This window comes from Pocillopora damicornis, chromosome 6 (assembly GCF_964200805.1).
Source record: "Pocillopora damicornis chromosome 6, jaPocDami1.2, whole genome shotgun sequence".
Classification (NCBI taxonomy): domain Eukaryota; kingdom Metazoa; phylum Cnidaria; class Anthozoa; order Scleractinia; family Pocilloporidae; genus Pocillopora; species Pocillopora damicornis.
Window position 1 is genome coordinate 8,040,137 of NC_142675.1, and position 17,364 is coordinate 8,057,500.

Here is a 17,364-nt window from a genome sequence, read left to right on the forward strand (position 1 = left end):
AAATTATAGGCATTTTTTATTTCTCTTGCGAGCTGCAGAGCCACTCAATGAAATTTGACCCTGAAAGCTTCCTGAACGGGAGGTTTGTGGGGGAGGGGGGATGGACATTAGGGGGGAGGGGGGGGGGACACAATAGGGGCGAGGTAAACAAAATTTTTGTGGATAACTCTAAAATGGTAATGTATTGCCAGCGGACAGCAAAAACGTGTGAAGGAAACGAAATCGCAAGCATCTTAATGCTTCCCCAACAAAGCTTTAATAGTGGGATTGGGAAGGACAAGAAGTTGACTGCTGCTAAAGCAACGCTGCTATGCTCCCTCACTTCCCGTACAACCCCTCCCCTCTCCCCCCCCCCCCCCTATCCACTCCTTATCCTACAAGATCCACGATCCCTCCGTTAATTACGTGACCACACAGGCTGGAATGGGAGAAAAACCTGAAAACTCCATCAGTAAGTTTAGTAAGAGCTTGGCGGAAGAAACAGAAAGGTAGTATTCTCCCCCTTCCCCTCCCATCTCATTTATTTTCGCTGTCAAAACCCATTTCCAGTCTCTCCTGATGTTTGACACCAAATATCCCTCTGGGAAGAAAAATGAAAGGAGTAAAAAATTTCTGAGAGAAAAAGGCAGTATTACCCGTATGCTAATATCAAATGCATTGCGCTGAACTGATTAAAGAACCCTGATGACCTTTCCCTGTTTTGAAAGTCGTTTAAAGCCACGAGCCTTATAATCAAATTACAGTCAAGCCGTTTGCAGTAATCTGTGTAAAGTTTTCTTAACTTTGTTTTCAAAGATGTGCTGTGTGTTGAAACATCTGTTTCATTCCAAAAGAGAAAGTGTACTACGCAATGATTCTTAGACTTTTGTTACCGAAACAATTCCATTGACATGCGATATTAAGGAAACAGGATGGAACCATTTTGCTTGGATACTAAGGATTTGTTCGAGATTATACTGAAATACCAGTGATGAAAGATGGAGGAAACAAGTTATATAGGTTAATTAAGAAAAAATTGTACTAAAATTTGGATTTTGGAAGGGTTAAAAATGCTGCCGGCTAGTGTTACAGCTTGCATATTTAGCCAACTTGACTCCCATGTTAGTCTAACACTACATTGGAATCACCCTTTTAAAGAATATTTCTATGCTCTTTGGTCTCGTTCCTCTGGCAATTGGCATCTTGAATGACTCAGAAAATAAAAACATGCAGCCAGAGAGACAACTAAAATAAAATGTGAAGTAGGCTTGAATTCATTTATCAATTTAGGAAGAACTTTTGAACATCTCGCTCTAGTGTTACACTACCCTCCGCTTGAACTTAATTTCGCGAAAATGGAACAGGTATGAATTTTGCAGGAATTTGATTTCGCGGTTTGGCCAAAAATGTGTATCAAAAGGAACTAAATTTCGTGATAATTGTCAAATACTGATCTGTGTCAACGAACAGTTAGTTTCAGAATTGGCCATCCTCAGGGACCCAGAAGCTTGAAGTCGACTTCAAGTCAGGGAGAGAGAGCTAGAAGTCTACCCACGGCTCTTAGTTCTCCGATTGTGAGAATTGACACAACTAGTTTTAATCTTCCATGACAATAGTTTCCAATGACACTAAACAAAATTATATTATAATAAAAAGGAAACTGAAGACCGTCTCATATGTTACTTTGAAAGGAGCCAGGTAGGAATAGATTGTTTGGTGACTGCACCGAAGATATCTTACAAGAAAGCAGGAAGAAGATGATATTGATGTAATCAAAGAGAACTCACACGCTGAAACTAAAATAGAGAACATGGCTAGAACGATTATGTGGTAAACTGACATTTACGTTGATTAACTTATTACATTGCAAGGTATGCAATTTCGCGTGGGTAATTTTCGCGGAAACCTTTCAATGCAGGTCACCGCCGCTTGGTTACCATAGGTGGTCGAGTCCTGGCTATCGTGGGGGAGTTAGAGGGTTCAAGCCTTAACCGGACACACACTCGGGGTCTTAAAATAACTGAGAAGAATGCGTGTCCTTTGCTATGACGTCTGCAAACGGTTAGCTGTTCTAGTCTTCACAGAGATGGACGATAGACCACACGCCCCTTCTCCTGAATCTTCTCTGTACTGGTTTAGGAAGGGGACGTTAAAGAACCCACCCACTTCTCGCAAAGAAAAGGGGACGCAGCTTCCGTTCTTGTGGTCTGGCCTTGTTATTGTTTATAAATCTTTGAAGATTCTCCATAAGTATTTTCTTTATAGAGAGGTGGCACAATTAAGGAAGAGGAAGAAGAAGCATAACATAACATAACATAACATACTTTATTGACTTTCCCCAAGGGGGCTTTTCAAAGACAATTTTATAAGAATAATCCTATTACAATTAAAAATCCTATTTACAATTAAAGATGTTTTAAAATCTGAATGTTCTAAAAGAAAAATGAAAGCATACAAATATATAAAATTACAACTCTGTGAGTAATTTGGTCCTTAAACGTTTTTTAAAAACCTTAACGGAGTTGCACAGTTTTAAGGAATTATCCAAAGAGTTCCATAAGTTTACAGTTCTATAGAAAAATGTTCTCTGACCGCTAGCTGTTCTAAAGAATGGAATTTGCAAAAGCTGCGAATTTCTGGTGCTACGTCGACTAACCTCGGCTCGCTTTATGAATTTTGATGAGAGGTAATCTGGAGCCTGACCAGTTATGCATCTGAAGGCCGTAGTAGCGTTCCGGTAGTAAAGCTGGCTTTGAACTGAAAGCCAATTTAGTTCCTTGCGAATTGGTGTAACGTGGTCAAATTTACGCGCACCGCTAACAATGCGGCATGCGAAGTTCTGCACCGCCTGTAACTTGTCAACATTACATTTTGAGGTATTTGACCAAACATTGGAACAATAAAATAACCTGCTGAAAACTAAGGAATTAATAATCATCAAAAGTGTACGTTTGTCGAAAACATGCTTGACACGGTTTATTTGGCCGAGGCGGGACAAGCACGAGGAAGCGGTCTTAATTATGTGTTCATCGTAAGTTAAATTAGAATCTAAAATCACACCAAGGTCTTTGGCGGTGTCTGCGGGGACGATGTCCTCACCCATAATGGAAAGGGAGCGAAATTGCAATTTTGCACGCATCTTCCTGCTGCCAAATATCATCAGCTTGGTTTTGCCAGGGTTAAGTAACAATTGGTTGTTGGAACACCATTCTCCTATTTTAAACAAGTCGTCTTCCAAATCAGCAATTGCATCCAGGTTGTCTTTAAGTTCGAAGGAAGTGATGAGTTTCGTATCATCTACATAACTCTGAGTGCTGCATTTCTGTGGGATCGATGGAAGATCGTTCGTATATATGCTAAATAGTAGTGGGCCTAAGATACTTCCTTGAGGGACGCCGTTGGTCACGGACAAAGGCTCAGATAGCGTTGAATGGATTCGTACTACTTGTGTCCTGTTGCTTAGGTAACTACGAAACCATTGGAGAGCGTCTCTGGAAATTCCGACGTCTTGCAATTTTAAAATTAACGTGTCGTGATTGACGCTATCTTCTGCATTTTCTGAAGGTGACCGGAACGTCAGAATGACAGACCATCCTCAGGTAAAATATGGAATGGCAGAATTTCACGCAATGCGAAATGACAGAATATCCTAAAACGCGGAATGAGGAGCAAGTATCGAGCTGTAATTTTGGGTAAAAGATTTCCCATTCTAACTTGAATTACTGCATAAGAAGACAATAACGCTAAATATGATGTTTCAACAGCGAGGACAACCCCTCTTGATAGATAATAAGGAATGTCCTGAAATAAGCAATCACAACGTCAATTAGTGCTGAGGGAGCTGTGGGTAACTATAAGTGTTATCACGTTATCTTCGTGTTGTCACGGGAGAGGAAATTATGACGAAGGAACATTGAATATAAATATCAACATGCATTCCTTCCGTGGTAAGTAACCTCCCGTTGCATTAAATTAGCTGGAATGAGATTTGGTTTCATCTCATATTTGATCACACTTCAGTGTCATTCACTTCTCAGTTAATTCACTGTCCAACAAGTTAAGTATGTTACTGTAGACACTGGATTTAATTCATCGGACATACTAGCGAAACTGTGGTGCTGCGTCGGTGGGAGAGTATAACAGGGTAATTTAGTATCATCAAGTGAGTAAATAACGTAAATTTGCCGCCGTGAAGAGTTTCAAAACTGACGTTTCGAGCGTTAGCCCTTCCTCAGAGCTTCATCTAGTCGCTCTGACGAAGGGCCAACGCTCGAAACATCAGCTTTAAAACTCTTTACGGTGGGCAATTTACGCTATTAACTTAGTTGATAATACTAAATTACCAGGACATACTGGCGGTTTGGTCCTCAATTATTCCGTAATTGTAGGACTACAGGAGTTATACATGAATATGTCGCCCTTATGCACATTGTTCGAGCATCGGTCTCATTTACACAGCCAAAGAAGCTAGAAAGAGTTAGCATCAGATTTATCGAATGGTTGACAACCAGCTGAACACAGAAACCAAAACGGCTGAGGGGCCTCTCGTCTCAATAAACCAACTTAAGCTCGTCTGGAACGCTTCATGCTTGACCTTACTTCTTTTGCGGATGTAAACCTTCATAATCAAGGAAGTCTAACACCTTATCTAGAAAAATAATCGAATATTTCAGTTATGAATGATTGTGCTAGAAACTTAAAATCTTTGCATAATTGTCGTTATGGAGCTGAACTTGATTTCTTCGTGTCACGTTATCGAGTGGGAACTAATTTACGGCATTCACCTTAAGAGTAATGAAGCGGATTCCCTCTGCATGCAGTACTTTTAGTTGAAATTTATTTCTGAGAAGTGAAAAAGAAATCATTATTAGCTCACTTCATTTAATTAAGCTCAAGTAGGTTCATACCAGGTAACCAAAGCATCAGTAGGAATATTAATATCGTCATAGAGTCTTAAGTTTGTTGAGTATAATTTCGTCATTCATTTATATTTAGCTTGTACTTTTGTAGTTACTATATTTTTTTTTTAATAGTATTATAGCCGCAAACGCTAATCACACGTATTTCAAACTTTACTAGAACAAACTTGACACATTGTTGAATACGGTAACTGAAAATGACAAAATTGCAAACACGCGAATGAGCATAAAATAACTTACATCGTATGAGTGAAAGTACTGGAAAACGACAAAGCGAGATAAACAAGGATACTTACAAGACGAATGGGACCGACCCAAAGACGAAAACATGAAACCCAGAGCTAGATATGTAACGGTAATTTTCACAAACTAGACAACTAACCAAATAAATTACGCGCAACCAATATATATACGATATGCAAATAAATATAACAAGTACAAAACTGGTAACTGACAAAGGACACTAATGGAAGACGAGAAAATAAACACCTAACACGAAACTATGAAACACCAACACTAACAAAAAATGATAGTACAAATTCTTGCGCCTACAAGTATCTCTTTATTGCACCGTACTCTCCAAAGGGAGATGTTAGTCTACTTACAATAAAGTTCAATAATACAATATGAATAACATAAAACGATAACTTTACCACATCCGAATACAATACGTTGATTGAAAAGCTATTACTGCTAAATTACATTTATGCATTGAGACTTTGATACATTAAATGAGGAACTATAACAAAAGTGAAAAAAGAAAAAGAACGTAAGGAGTATTGTTTGAAGTGTTTTGGTGAGAGTTTCACTGTTGGCAGGTGTACCACTAAGTTTTTTATTTATTTACTTTTTTTATTATTTAAATTTTGTTTTTATTTTATTTTGTATTTTTTAAAGAGAGTTGAGATATTTTAACCGCATTTTGTAGTTACTATATGAATTCAAAGCCCGAAGATATTTAGGGGTAAGCTGCCACGATGAGTTCCCAAGTGATTTATATTTGTGACTGTCTTGTCTAACTTCCGGCAGTGAACGTGCTTAATTTGTCTTCTGAACTTGATATGAACCCACTCGAAAGTTCTTATTTTGATTTATGCAGTCGAAGATTGATTCAGTTGTTCGGAAACATTAACTACGTCGTTGTTCATTTGTGAGATTCTCGTAAAAGTGTCTGGGCTAGTGTTCTGGAATCAAAAGTTGGATCTTCCATAGTCAGTTGACCAGCAAGCCCACTCCTGCCTAGCGATAGCGAATTTATATGCATGTAGTTTAGATTTTACTTAGACTCAGACAACCAGAGTTACCCAGATTGAAAATAGGTGGGAAAAGCAGAGCGGATAGAGAAGTGCAGCGTACGCTTTAGGTTTAAAGGTCTTTTTTTTTAAGTACAAAATAACCAAATGCACAATATTGCATTCATAACCATTATAATAACTCAAGTTTGATCGGCGCATTAGCTGCTTTATTTTTCAAAAATCATTCTGTGCAGCTGTAATCGGACAATGTAGTCGGACAGTTGGCTGTAATCGGACACTTGTAGTCCGACAGCTGAAGCAGCCAATCATACTCAATCCATTCAGCCAAATCCACCAATCACAGAATAATCACAATAACCATAGCAACAACCATTTATCCTAAAAACATCTGAGGAATTTTCAAAATGGAGAAGTTTTTTTTTTACTTTAGAAATTGTCTCTACCTGAGATATTTGGCCCAAATGTATTTTGCTGTTTTCGGAAATTGTAGCGGTTAGGATCAATTGGTACTTTTGTCGATCACTCATATGATTACAAACCGAATTGAATTTTACTCGGTCCCATTACCATCATTTATCGCATGAGTTGGCAAACAAGTTTTTCTTCAATATCTCGACATAGAAGCCCGGAAGCTGCATATTTTTTTAAATTACCTTCTCATCCCTATCCAGCTGTAACTTAGACATCTAACGGAGAAGTTTTCCTGTTTTAGAACCACATTAAAACGTCAAATCTGAATTGATTACGGAAATTATAACTCTTGGCTTCCCTTTATGAGAAACGCAGAAGATGTTGTCGTTTGTGCACATGCCACTGAGTCAATCGCCACGCAACGAACTAGACTTATGGAGTCGTTAATCAAGAGCGTAACATTTTTGTTTTGAGTTAACCAGCAGAATATTTGAATTGACAAACTTTTATTCCACGCCGTTCGCAATAATGATCGAGTTATTACCTTTAAATTCCCATGAAGCCATTTCGGACACTTTCTGCAGCCCATGACAACTTTTTGAGGTACCGTATACACCGTGAAATAGTGCTATGAGAAACACAGATGTTTATTATTAATATACTTCAAAACTTCTTAAGAGAGAATGTCAGCGTCCATCGAACAAATTTGAAATATTGTGGAAAGTCGCCCAAAATTCGTTTTTACTCCTACTTTCATATTTTGTAGCCCAATATGTTCTAATAATTTTGGTGTAGTTTTTTTGTGAAAATATGTTTCAGTTTTCGAGAACTGACTTTTTTCGTTCGACCGCTCAAATATGCAAATTTTCACCGTCAATATTACCCGAGATGTGTGAGCTCATGTAACGAATATACTAGACCTACGGTATTTCTGTCAAAATAATACTTTGTTTTATCATCTAAACATAATCCCCTGTCATTATTGAAGCTGGCAAAGAAATTTTTTTTGGTGAATATTTTTGTCCGACATACTTTTCCTATGTCGAAAAGTAGCATCAAAACAAAGACAGTTTTAACAATGACTGATACGACAGAATCTACTGAGCTTCAAGCTTTCAAAAGACAAAAGGATGGTTATAAAGTTACTTTAAAAATTTCCTTGTGTATTTGTGTTGCTCTATCTTGAGACGAACTGAAACTCCAGCAAAATTTACTTGATAGCGACTATGAAACATACATGGTGTGCCGACTTGTCGCCACCGTTAACTGGCATAAAACACAACAATTTGTACAAAAAAATCTAACATAACACTCTCACCTTGTTTATTTATGATTTTATTAGCCGTTTTGATTAATGTATTACGCCTGGGAATTCATTTTTTCACAGGAGCCCAGGTTTTGCGTTGTGTTTTCCCCCTCCCCTATTTATATCATAAGCTAGTCATGCAATAATTGATACCGACATAAATGAATTTACCATGTATAAAGATTTATGTTTATGTTGAATTGAAAATATTAGAATATGTGCTTTTTTGTCACTAGTCGTTGTTTCAGCGGCAGCGAAGCAGTTAAAAGCGGGTTGTTTCTTCAACGCTATTGAAATTTATAGCATTCAGACAGGCGAGCAAAGCGTGATGCTCTGGGAATAAAAACTTTTAGGGGCCTTTTACATGATATCTGAATAAGTTTTGTTCATGAACGAGTTAATACCGGTTGCCACATGATGCCAGACCAAAATTTATTCGAAACGAATCGTTTCTGAGTGAGCTTTTTTGGGTTTTTTCATTACAGAACGAAACACTCATTCTGGACGACCTTTTCTACCTGTTTACTGTAAACGCGGTACGACTCTCATATTGGTATGAATCCTCTTTGGGAGCGAGGAAAGCATAGAAAAAGACAGAAAAGGACATAAATACTTGTTTTTACAGGCTAAATTAATATGAAATTAATTTCTTTCCGGAACGAAACTTACTTTTGAATTATGTAAAAGCAGGAGTAATGGGTTCCAGGTAAAAGTACCTCAGGGACGGATCGTTAGATTTTTGAGGGGAGGGGGGACTGGGGCAAATCACTTTTTTTTTCACTACGGAACAAATCTCATTTTTCGTTTTTAGGTGCTGAGGGGGGGGGGGGGGCGGGAGGGAAGGTGATCGGAAATGGGTGAGGATGCTTGTGTCGTACCTTGTAGGAGTCAAAATCAGCGACCTGGTACCTTTCACGATGTCTTAAACTTTAGTGGACCACCAAAGACCTAGCTGGTACGTTTAAGGGTGTTTTTCGCTCAATAGAAATACCTGAAATAAGCATTACTAGGACAATTTTAATGATCTGACTCAAGCACATCGATAAAGGAGTTTTTATTTTTGGGATTTTTCGGTTTTTTGTTTTTGAATTAGCACTTTTTAGGGGTAGACATCGATTGTTGCCACTCCCACACGGATAAGACTTAAGTACCTTTTATAATTTATAGCAGTCGTTTTCGAAATTCCGGGCGCGCACCCCCGCCCTCTTATGTAAAGGGGTCCCCCAGGGGGTGCTGATACGAGCAGCTCTCTTGAAATCTAGCAAGGACAAATTTTTGTGTGATTTTTGGCGAAGAGAAACAAGTTTTATCAGCGTCTAGTAGCTAGTGCGGAAGGGCCCTTTACCACCGTGTGCATAATTACGCTTCCCCCTAGACGGCGGAAAGCCAGCAAAGTGTTTAGACATAAGTTCAGAAAACTCCGACTCTGGATTTTTGGTAGCCTATGGACAAATTCCCAATCGAGACTTAAGTCTGACGTCACGCGTTATTTTGCTCACGGTGGTAAGTAGCCTACTTACTGAAGCCAGATTGTACGAATTTTCCAGACATCTTGGGTTCTATCTGTGATACAAGCTTGCCGATTCCCCTATCGGCTTTTGGAATCGACTTAACCCTACCTTTACCATGGCCGGACACTTATTTTGGCACCCTACATCTGCTACTGGAACCACGACTCCACCCAACACCGAGATTTGATCTATGAGTGGGGCAATTTGTAAAATCATCTATATCCTTTGGCGTCTCGAAGATGTCGGCACGCGACAAAATAAGATCAACTTTATCAACTTTAAGATAAATAAATCAGTAAGATGTAAGATAAATCAATCTAAATCAGTATGTAGCTTTTTCAAATTGACTATTGTAACCATTCTTTGATTTCAGCCGGCAAAGGAATCATTGATAGATATGGACATTTTAGTTTTCTGAATGCAGTAATTCCTGAAGGGATTTTCAAGATGTCATGCAAAGAGGGAAAAAAAAACCATCTCTTGATATTTCGGAGGTTGATTCATCTTTAAATTTCTGTGTCACGCTTGTCATGCAACTGATATAATAAGATAGAGAAGATATATAAACCGGAACCCCAATTTGGCTAGAATGTGATAGAGCATAATTAACGTGATCATCGAGACAGCTAATAAAATCCTAAATAAACGAGGTAAGAGTGCTATGTTAGATTTTTTCGGAAATTGTAATGATTTATGCCAGTTAACGGCGGCGACAAGAAGGCACACCATGTATGTTTCATAGTCGCTATCAAGTAAACTTTGCCGGACTTTGAGTTCGTCTCAAGATAGAACAACACAAATACACAAGGAAATTTTTACAGTAATTTTATAACCATCCTTTTGTCTTTTAAAAGCTTGAAGGTCAGTAGATTCTGTCATATCGGTCATTGTCAAAACTGTCTTTGTTTGATGCTACTTTTCGACACAGGAAAAGTATGTCGGACAAAAATATTCACCAAAAAAAATTTCTTTGCCAGCTTCAATAATGACAGGGGATTAAGTTTAGATGATAAAACAAAGTATTATTTTGACAGAAATACCGTAGGTCTAGTAGATTCGTTACATGAGGTCACGCAACTTAGGTAGCGCTGTTTCTCTGACGCATGCTGACATTAGCTCTTAAAATCTTCTTCTAAAATCTTCTTCTAAATTTTCCTTTCGCTGAAACGTTCAATATTATTGTGTTTGCAATAAATCGACGACCAGCAAACGAACTTTTGTTCTTTTATGACAGTTATATAAGAAAGACCCCACACCGGCTCTTAGCATCGCAGATAAGACGCAGGAATAATAATGACCTTTGGAAAACCGCCACTCACAGTTCACATTGCACAGATAAATTGCAAGTTATAAAAATGCGGTCAATAATTCTTCAGTAGAGCTTTGTGAAGTATTTATTTGGCAAATTTTATGCTCTTCCTTTGTCGCTTCAGCTAAATATATTTGAACACAATCATCCGGTAATTTAAAATTGGCCGCAGAGTTTCTTTGTTTCATCCCGGCAAGAGTATCCGACTCTCTGTCTATGTATTAATTGTATACAATATTCTGATAAGGTCCATCTATGTCAATCTTGCTGGCCAAGCCGGTCTTTGGACGGGTCGACGATGAAAACGTCAAAAGAACAGACGTAAAGGCTTATGAGAAGAAAGGAAGTTTTGATTGGGATTAAGTCACAACTACGAGCGTGGCCGGGTTTTTAAGAGTGTTGGGGGGGGGGGGGGGGAGGGACGGATTCCGGCCCTTCAAAATTTTGAAAATATAAGAACACGAACGCATCATCTTGTCGGAAGATCAGGAAACAGGGAAGCGAATTGGTTTAAACTAACATCACTCTCCATGTGAAGATTTGACCCGAAGAAAGCGTAGGTACATGCAGAAAATTAAAGTTATTCAATCTGTAACTTAAACTTCAGTAATCGGTTGTTGACGTACGGTATTTCACGCGCGTAAATGTGTATAATTATGAAAATTTTAACACGAGCCTTTGGAGGTAAGCGTATGCTGAACATATATTTGATACATTAGCTACCTTTTTCTCTTTTCAGGACGGTTGCTTAGCCTCATTACGTGCCCTGGGCGTAATTATTTCGTTTGAAGCACTGTTGTCGAGAAGATCGTGTGAAGGGTAAGTCGATCCATGAAGTATGAATTGATGCGCACTAAAAGGTTACTTTATTTGAATTTCATACTTTGGCAAGGGTCTGTATTCAGACCAACCGTTTTACTTTCAGCAGTCGTTTCTGATCTACATTAAAGGGACAGGGAAATGCTTTAGTTAAGATTGTGTGACAGTCACTAGACATGTAATTTCTCCGAGTAACTACATGTATGGTGGCGCGTAGTTTTTACTATTTCATTTTGTTCTTAGGAATTTTCTTTATATGATTCAGCAAGCTTATGATATCACTTAGGAATGCCTTTACAGCTGCAAGTGTAAGCTCGAATGTGGTTTCACGGTGTCCTAGCGGATTTGGACCCCCCCCCCCCCCTTAGATTTGGACCCGGTAGTCCAGATCCAGTAGCGGATACGGCCTCCCCGGCCCTAAACCGCTAACGAATATGGACCCCCTCCGCGAATTTGGATCCCCAAACAAAACTGAGTGAAAATATCATCCTTAACGTTCTAGTAGAAATAGCCAAAGCTTTACGTTCCAGTTCGTACTACAGTATGTTGTTAAATTCAAAACGTGCGTATCGTCAATGCATGCGAACTGGCTGCTAGAAATGACCTGTCGGATGTTTCTTTTGACCAAGGGAAAATGCGCAAGCATTTAGTTTAATGTTTGGAGAAAGTTCGTTTCGAACCTTTTCCGCGATAGTCGAAAACCGCTACATTCAATAGACTGATTTAGCAAGAGGACGGGAACGTGATTTCAGAACGGGAAAGCGCGCGGATAGTCTGCAAATGACTATATTTCGACTTCCAGTGTTGGCGTTGCCGTTCTCCCCAATCGATCGTGTTTATGCTGGATTCCCAAATCCAGCATAAACACTATCGATAGCAAGCGCCGGATCCAAGATTTCAGGGCTCAGTTCACTTTTAAGCTTTTCTTTGATACATTTCTTGTATAAAAACTCTAAGAATGGGATGCTCTTAATTTTACCGTGAATTAATTCATCAATAAACTTGCTTCATGATAAAGTTTATCAAAATGAAATATCACGAAGCTTACTTTCTGTATTATTTGGTGTTATTTGTTGTCACTGTCACCCTTATAGTGATGAAATAATGTTCGACGAATTGAATCCAGAGATAAAAATTTGGGAATAGCTTGGGTTTGCACTTTTTATGTCTTAAATTCTTGATCAGCGTTGGTGAAAACTGAGATAAGAAAATCATGCTCTCGCTGCAAAAGAAAATGACAATCAGTTTGATTTCGGCACGGCTTTTTAAATCTCAGTATTAATTTGATTCAGTCTTAAACGACTTTATTCGTTAAAAGATATATATATATATATATATATATATATATATAAAATAATAATAATAATAATAATAATAAAATTAAACAACAATAACAACAAAAACAGGAACGAAGTCCTATTCCTCAGTATTACCGTTTCGTTGGTGACTAGTTTGACTTCATTTCACTCGTTCATGGTTAAACAGGAACTCATCGTAAACAAATCCATCGTTGGATCGCTTGGTTTCTATGTGGTTTCGCCTTAACTGCTGACAGCTCCGTTCAAAATGCATCGCAACTCTAAGAAGGCGGTGCTGGTCTGTTTGCGCTTGTTTCATAACTCTCAAAGAGGATAATTTTGTTGTCCTTCAAGTGGTCAATGAAACCGAAAATTCAAAGGTGATGTTGATCTTGAAAGAGCCGAGGTTAGGATATTCAAGAACAAATATAACGTTGACGGTTCGTTATAACGACTGCTAAGTCACATCTGAGACACAACGGGGCGACGTTCTCGACCAGTTTCTTTGCGGTATTTTTGCTGCGCGCGCCATTGTCAACTGACGTTCCCGTCCTCTTACCAGACCACTCTAATAAGAGACAAAATTGTAACATCAATTTATTTTGCTATTTTTCCATGCCCGGACGATATGGTACAGTGGGAGTTGTGCGAGGAATGGTTGCAAATGAGCCGCGAGGGATTTAAGACTGCCCGGGAAGGCGGGTGGCTCTGCATTGTCTGAAGACCACCAGACTCTAGACGTCTTCGTAATTGTTAAGTTATTATTTCGGATCCCTCAACAGTTAATAATCGTTAAAATTAGAAAATGAGATTGAGTTCAATGTAATAGTCTCCACTTTTTTTTAAGACCTAGATATTAGTGTTGGTTTGCATTTGAAAATAAGCTGAGAGTTCCAATAGTTCAGAATAGAAACGTTTTTACTTATCAGAGGCTTTACGAACGACTTCTAGTAGGAGTAGTTACTTCGTTCTTGTTCAGAAACTGTTTGATGTTATTTAATCAGAAAATCAGACTGAGTTATTTTTGTGACTTGACGCAATAGTCTCCACTAATGTTGTGACGTTTTGTATCAATGTTGATTCGCATCAGAAGAAGCAAAGAATTTTTGTAACAATTTCGATAGTTCGAATGCAGTAGTTTGTTTGAATTTAGTTCTTGCGTATAATGTACGACTCGCTATAATGAATGCGGCAGAATTGGAACGAAATGACTGTTTTTCTTTACCTTTTATTAAGGAATGTTGTGTTGTGATTGGAGAAAACATCGACACAAAGCTTTCAGATGGAATTAGTTACCAAATATGGTACAAACGATGCTAATAAGGAAAGTTCCGAAAGGGGGTTCATATCCTCTAGCGGATTTGAACCAGGGAGGTCCAAATCCGCTGTGACAACCGGAGCCCCCGAATGTCCACTGTTCGGTTGTAGTTTGGTTGGATTTGTGCTGCCGTGCTGAACTGTTCGCTTGAGAGAGGGCTAAAGAGCTAAAGAACTTTCTCCTGGTAGGACTGTTTACGCTGTTTGCTGCATTAAGTACATGTGCTTGACCTTGTTAATTACCGAATTGCTTTTAGTCGCTAAGCTTGTTTTCTAGCGGGTAAATCCCGCAAATTCGCTTATTATTATGTTTCACTGTTTCAAATAACTTCATTCTATTTTGTTTTTAGCCCGCTTTTGAATTTGCTTTCCGTAGTTAGGGATCAGGGACATTCGCTCTTTTGTTTACTGTCATTTCTCATTTTATTTTCATCTGTTGTTATTGTAATTGGAGACACGCGTTTGTTCCAAAACGTGCTCGCTTCATTCGTTTTTGTATGCACAATTTTATCACAGTTGGTCATAATTTCAATCAGTTTATTGCAAAACAACGTCTGTTTCTCTTACGACTCTTGTTGTTGGGCTATATTTTCTTAGTTTTGTTCTCTAGATATGATTTCAATTTCGTAGTTTGCCATTTATAGTCAATATAGTCATTTTTCCTTGCATTTTTTAAATAGCTTTTGGTTAAGAGAATGTATTATACAGTTTGTGTTCTCACGAGTTTATATTCTCTTGCTTTGGTAGCACGCGATTATCTGATAATCCCGACAAATCTGCGTATTGACATCTTAAATGTTAATTTGTGGAAAAAACGATCGGATTAAAACTAACAATTGATTCCAATGAAATCGGGCAAAGAAGAGAAAAACAGGCGAGATTGAATATCAAAACTGTCATGAAAACTGAAGATGTTATGAACAAAACGTCTTACCGCGAAATATGTATAAAAGATTTTCTTCAATTTACGTAACTTAGGGATATATTCGGTTATTGTAGCATCATATAGCGAAAGAAGGTTGCAAATATATTTCTTTTTAAACATTTGTTAAAGTTTTCCAGACCCTAAAACGAAAAAGATCCAGGCGGCGGGAAACGGAATGGAACGGAAGGTGTAACAACTTATCACGGACTTCTGCACGAACCCACAAATTGGAAATAAAAGGTTTTCGTGAAAATTTTGTACCTTTCGGGATATCTACGGTTATTTTCACATTCCCACGCTGATATTAATGATCACCTCGACCCATCATGGAAAGAAAAAAGGTTTTCTAACGAACAAATTTAAATGAATTTGTGAAGTTTTCTTGGCCTGCATCTCCTAAAACAACTACAAAGATCGAGGCCGCGCGAAACAACATGCCCCTTGAACGACCTGGTACAGGCTCGGCTAATCCCAGGGCTCATTCTGACCCAGTATTAGCAAGGAGGCGTATTGCACGTAACGTATTCTTAAAGGAAAGCGGTTCCCTTTGTGAAAAAAATACGATTTGTTTCGATGGTTTGTTTATTTAAATTAGTCACAGCAGATCCTCTTCGGTAAATCATTCAAACGATATTGCAAGTACAAATAAAGTAGTAAAGTCAGTAAATAGCTCTTTAGAAGCAAAACATGCTATAACATTTCCACGATTATTATCGATAACTTAAATTGTTTGCCTTTGCTATCGTTCGTGCTAGAAGCGATTAATAGTCGTACAAAGGTCAAACCGAAGAAACTTGTTTGATTTTTTTCCTCTCGTGCCAATAAGTTGTCCATATTTTTACTTCTCTTATCAAACCTGCTATAAGAGCCCTACATTCAAGTTAAATAGTTAACAGTTAATTGAAATAACATAGAAGGATAGCTCTTTAAGGCGGTATTACTGGTTTCTAGTAAAAGATTATTATGAGCTGGAAGGAAGGACCCCTTTAGAAATACAGAATCCATCTAGCCAGTGAGATTCTTTAGAAGAATATCAATCAATTTTTAATCGACTTTATCCTCAGCATCGCCGTCGTGGTTGCTTATTTATAAGCTCCCTAATATTTAGTTCTTGAAACACTATTAGAGTTCGCAGTCAAATTTTGCGGGAAAAGTTGACCTACTGTCGAACAGTCGAATAACCTCTGGCTGCGACGCGAAATCGATCGCTTTGCAAGTCGTGAGAGCATCGTTGTTTGGTCCCAGACCTCGTTTCTTACCACCCCTCTCCCTGAGGTGTTTCTTCCCGACGAAATGGTTTTCTTTCAGCTGGTGTGTTCAAGTCTTTATTTTAGTGCATAGATAAAAAGTAACACCCCAATAAGTTGTTACTTATGGTTTAAGACCACACACAGAAAAGCTGCTTCAGTTGTAGTAATACTATGACAACTTTATTCCATCCGTTATGACTTGATATCAGCCGGCTAAGCGTAGTGGGGCCCGTCTTCTCCCTCTAAAAAAACGGAGGAAGGAAACGTCTGCGAAAAGGTAGTGGGTATGGCTACAGAGAGGCTAATTTTGTAAGCCGCCCATTCATCTGTATAAGCCAAAGAGCCTGGTTGCACGTTTCTCTGAATAATCAGCAATAGCGTAGCAGCGTTTCGCCCTTTGACAAGCTGCAAATATGGTCTGACGGGTTCATACTGGGTATCGAAAAGCCCAAGAATCCATCTCTCTCCTCGAGGTCGACGTCCCCTTTGGTACTATTGAGACAGAAGTGCACACAATTTTCATTAAAAGTGTATTCTACGTGAAACAGAGGAAAACTAAGCAAAACCGTTTACAAGCAGGTGTAGGCCATTAATAGACAGAGAATGATCTAAGATAAACTTAAGATATTGCAGATGTTCTGTTTTGTGAAAATGTTTGATACCGAAGAATGACCTGGCTTAGAAAAAAAATACCTAACACAATTTAAACCAACGCATATGAGACATCGAGGCGTATCTTTTGGTGAGCATGGGAATGTAGTCACAATTATTTTCGAGCGTCTTGTGGTCGGGTTTCAGGTGTTTTGTTCTCCATTATTGTACTGACCACTTTGGACTACAAGAAGGAACCTAAACGTCGCTAAACTACGTACAGTCCCTCTTTTGCTCGAAAATCTGTGAGCGGTACACTTTTCTAATGGTCCGTCCCAAAGGTTTGCGTTCTTTCTCTATACTTACCTTGGACTTCTGATTAAACTTTGATTCATCAATTTGCATAATAACACCTGGGCCGCCTTACTGTGGGATAGGGTTGCGCAGTAGTGCTCCCCACGCAACCTCCCGGC

At 38.6% G+C, this 17,364-nt stretch overlaps 1 pseudogene; it reads right to left on the reverse strand.

Moving 5' to 3' along the window:
• Positions 1 to 16,513: 16,513 nt before the first annotated feature.
• LOC149043754 (uncharacterized) overlaps positions 16,514 to 17,364 on the reverse strand; it is a 7,302-nt pseudogene continuing 6,451 nt past the window's right edge.